The 4,186-nt window shown below is 39.6% G+C and overlaps 1 long non-coding RNA gene across 1 annotated transcript; it reads right to left on the bottom strand.

Moving 5' to 3' along the window:
• Nucleotides 1-397: 397 nt before the first annotated feature.
• Nucleotides 398-1,749, bottom strand: LOC143485464 (uncharacterized). The gene is made up of 3 exons (XR_013122894.1): nucleotides 1,169-1,749; nucleotides 1,016-1,092; nucleotides 398-812 (listed from the first exon to the last, which is right to left on the bottom strand). It is a non-coding gene; the product is annotated as an uncharacterized LOC143485464 (long non-coding RNA).
• Between the last annotated feature and the right edge of the window lie 2,437 nt (nucleotides 1,750-4,186).

Here is a 4,186-nt window from a genome sequence, read left to right as displayed (position 1 = left end):
CCTCTTCTAATACACTGCTATCTCTGTAAACTCGCTGCACAAAAATATCATCATGGGCACAGATAACTAAATCACACCACTGCATACCAGTAATCAATAACTGGCCCTGGATTTGCCAATAATAACAATGGCTCTCCTTCAATCTGTGTAGGCCTTGTGCCACTTTGAGGAATTTGCAGTCTACATAGCTTTGTGCATTTGGGCACTTAATTTCAACAAGCCCAAATGATGGACGCTCAAGTGGGTCATATACAAGTCCATCAGGTGATGCACCCAGCCAAGATGCATCTGGATGAATCACTAGCCCACACTTGGTCAAGTTCAAGTTTTTCAGAACTGCATAGTCCTTTAAGGCCCCCGTTTCCATTTCAAGTCCTCTCTTCATGTGTGCTGTTTGTCGTGTCCCTCGGATTATCCTTTCTGCCAGGCTTTCTGCAGCACCTGGACCTCTAACGTGGCTCACCTCTCTGAAATGTGAGGCAGTCACTCTTTCTCTCCTAAGTGAATGCCACTCAGGTGTAGCACTTTGGGATCTTGTTGCCTCCTCAATAAGGTGTGACTGTGACAAGGTCACAGAAAGTGAGCTTAGGTGTAGCTGTTCTTGGTGTGTTGGCACAAATGAATATTCAGGTGGGCTTAGATGGTAACATTCTAGTGGCAGACTCGGGAATGGGGGTGCATCCTCATGTATGACAACACTGTCAGATGGAGGTGGTAGTGGAAGAGAATCTGCTTTCATTCCAGCGTAGACTGGTCCAGGATTGAGGGTGGCCCGGTGTGGGAGCTCACCGCTGTAGCCCTTGAAAAGTGCACTAAAAGAAGAGTGAATAACATTTATTTTTACACATTGTAATCTGTTCACCAGCACAACTGATTGTGAATCACATATCACATGTCATCTGAAGTACAACGAGGCTAAATTAAATTTAAGAGAACAGGGTCTTATCAGATGATCAAAAGCATTTATTTTTTTACCACACACTGTAATCTGCCTATTAAATTTGGTACTACATACCTAACTCCACTGGCTGTAGTAGCACCTGGTTTTGGCTTTAGGACAACCATGGCATCCACGGGTCCAGGCTTCACCCCCTATTAATTTAAAAGATGGTGTTAGTAAAGTGACTGTGATACATTAACTAACATTAAATAATGAAATAAGACAAACCATTGTTTGTGGTTTATGCCACTTCTGTTCTGTCTGTGTGCATGAAAGGACAGGAGGCACGACAGACATGCCAGATTCAGAATAATGAGCAGTCTGGAAAAGCAATGCAACCAAGTGGTTGCAGATTCCGCAACCAGCAACACAAGAGCAGTTGCTGTTAATGAGCACAACTGGCATTGAATCACGTAATGTCATCTGAAATACACAAGAGGCAAAATGTAATATCTTGAAAAGAAGACTTCAGCAATGTCAATAGGCGCAATTTCTGTCCCATCATGTTGTTAGTGGTGAATGTCACTTGTCTATTGTCTCATGTAACGTTTGTGCTGTTTTGCATCACTCTTAAAACACTTGGCTATACTGTCGTTCTATTCTACAGTGTTGTGCATGGTTCAATCTACTAGTTCACTTAGCAACTATAAACTATAAAATATATTTTAGATTTAAACTTCATTTTCACTCCAGATGAAATGCTTACACATAGGAGTGAAACAGGCCTACTTATATTTATATTATTTTGTTGTTTCCACCACCAACAACAGAACAGTGCAGGTTTTACTTCAACTGCTTCTTGAAGAGTGTTATCAGAATATGTTAATATGGTATAAGTGTTGAAGCCATATGTTAATAAAGAAGTTAAGATAAAAGATTTGAAAGACAGATTGACAGATTTTAGAAAATGCAGTTTGAAGAATAGCTGAGGTGGACTATATTCTGCTTTTGAGTCATAGAGGTAGATAACAATAGCTCGAACTGTAAAATAAACTCCCATTTGTTTACTATAGGCAAAACAGACTGCTAATGATTCCCACTCAGCTACTCTGCATTTGGCTACCATTGTAAGCTTTGAAAACCAATGCCTATGGCTATCACAGCTTACGTGAAGTAAGAGCAAGGATAAAAGATTGAACTTGTGTTGAACTAACTTTTGAACTTGTTCAACAGAACTTTGAACGTGACACTGAACAGAACTCGTGTCATTTTAACCAGTCCAACTCTCAGCTGGTGTGGCGTATCTGTTTTCTTCATAGATCTGTAGCAGTGAGCCCTCACTGTTATCTCGTTAGCCTTACTTTTGCCTGATACTTCCATCAGAAATACAAACATGTTTTTAAAAGGCATTTCTAGTACTAGGACAGGTCGGTTCGTTACTAAAAACAACATCACTTCATTAGACTGCCACCTCAGGCTAGCTAGCTAACTAGCGTCAGCCACTTACCTTCAAAATTGCAGAGGTAGGATGAAACGTAGAACTTGAAACCCTTTTCAAGTTTACTCTGTGGCGTTGTACTTGATGCTCTGACAATACGACGCACATCGTTGACGGTAAACTTCGGTAACTCCAAGAGGCACCATGTGAGTTTCATAGACTCGGCCATAAACATCTGCACTTCCGCATACCAACCGGAAATATGGTACCATCCTTACACCAAACGAGGAAGTGGCGCGTGCACCTAGTTTCAAATGACAGTAAAATTGACCAATCATATCTTCCCTCTTAGTGGGCGGGCTTAACTGTATGATAATTTCCGCCCGCTGTGGCGACGCTAGCTGACGTGCGCTTTGTTTACAAGGAGGAACACGGAGTTGTGGACCTATTTTTTTGGAACCTTATTTTGCTTAAAAAGTTATCTAGTACAGATATTTTTGTTTATTCCGTTTCTAAAGCTGTACTGTCGTCTCAGTTTTTTATTTTTTATTTATTGCAGTTAATTAGGAAAGGGGGGCCCACTTTTAATGGTCACGGTTCGCTACTGATATATATACGGTCTCCGGTATGAACCCTTTGGGTACAAGCCAGGCTGCATCAGGTTATTGTAGCAGCCTGGCTGATTTGGTGTTTTGGTTAAAAAAATAGGAAATTGTGATATGACGTGCTACTCAACTTTGGAATGTTTGGATTAGAATGTTTGGTTGGGAAGGTGGAATGTTTGGATTTCAATTTCGATGCTGAAAAGCTGAGAAGTAGTCGCATGACATTTTGCTGTGATTTACAATACTTACAAATATTACAAATCTTACAAATAATATCTAATTTACAATCGCAGATCTTTCTATTTGTTCTATATCTTTCTGTCTTTCTATTCTTTCTAATTTTTTTTCTTGAGAATGAGTTTTTTCCACAGGAGAACCGACCAGCCAAGGCCTGGGCAGGAACAGAAGAACTTCATAGACACACCAGGTTTTACCACTCATGGTGAGAAAAATACATTTTCATATACTGTACATAATTTTATACTTCTATGTAAGACAGTATATTTAGTTCTTATGAGTATGGATTTCCATAGGCTTATTCATAATAATAAAAAATTAAATATACACATTTATGTAGTAGGTTTCTAAGGTTCAGAAAAATAACATGTTTATTCTAGTATGTTTATTCTACTGATGACTGTCAAGATCTTTATTTCATATGTACAGGATAATATAATTAATGGAGCATGGGTTATATCTTTGATTTCTTTGACCATGGAAAAAGCCAATAAAAATAAACATTTTTAAAAAGAAACAGATTTCTAACATGACATCACAAATTCTTAAGCATTCTAATGACATCACATGGCACCATAGCCATTCTTATAATTACTTGTTCATTGGGAAACACTTACAAGGTTTTTGAGCCTCACTGTGAGGCGTGCTGGGTTTCACTTTACCTGCTGTGGGATTTTCAGGTGTGCCCTACAACCCCCAAGCGACAGTGATCCACACGGATCCCTGTGGACCAGCACCCTTCCCTCACAGAAGGACGGCGGGACCCTCAGATGTCGGCCATGTTAACACCCCTGTAGAAGGACCACTCCACACTGGTACTGTGTAACACTGAAGATTACATGCGTATTCAACAAACCAAATAACCATGCATGATAAAGTAGAAAAAAACATTTATTACATTTGTTTGTAAGGACTGGCAGAGGTGCAGAACCATCAGCTTTCTGCACATGACCTGACCAGTAAAACATCAGGTCTATCAGAAAATATGACATGACATATTCTTCAACATTGTAATGAATTCAAATG

Source organism: Brachyhypopomus gauderio, unplaced genomic scaffold (genome assembly GCF_052324685.1).
Source record: "Brachyhypopomus gauderio isolate BG-103 unplaced genomic scaffold, BGAUD_0.2 sc34, whole genome shotgun sequence".
Classification (NCBI taxonomy): Eukaryota; Metazoa; Chordata; class Actinopteri; order Gymnotiformes; family Hypopomidae; genus Brachyhypopomus; species Brachyhypopomus gauderio.
The sequence above is the reverse complement of the archived record's forward strand: the minus strand, read 5'-3'. Positions and strand labels throughout refer to the sequence as shown.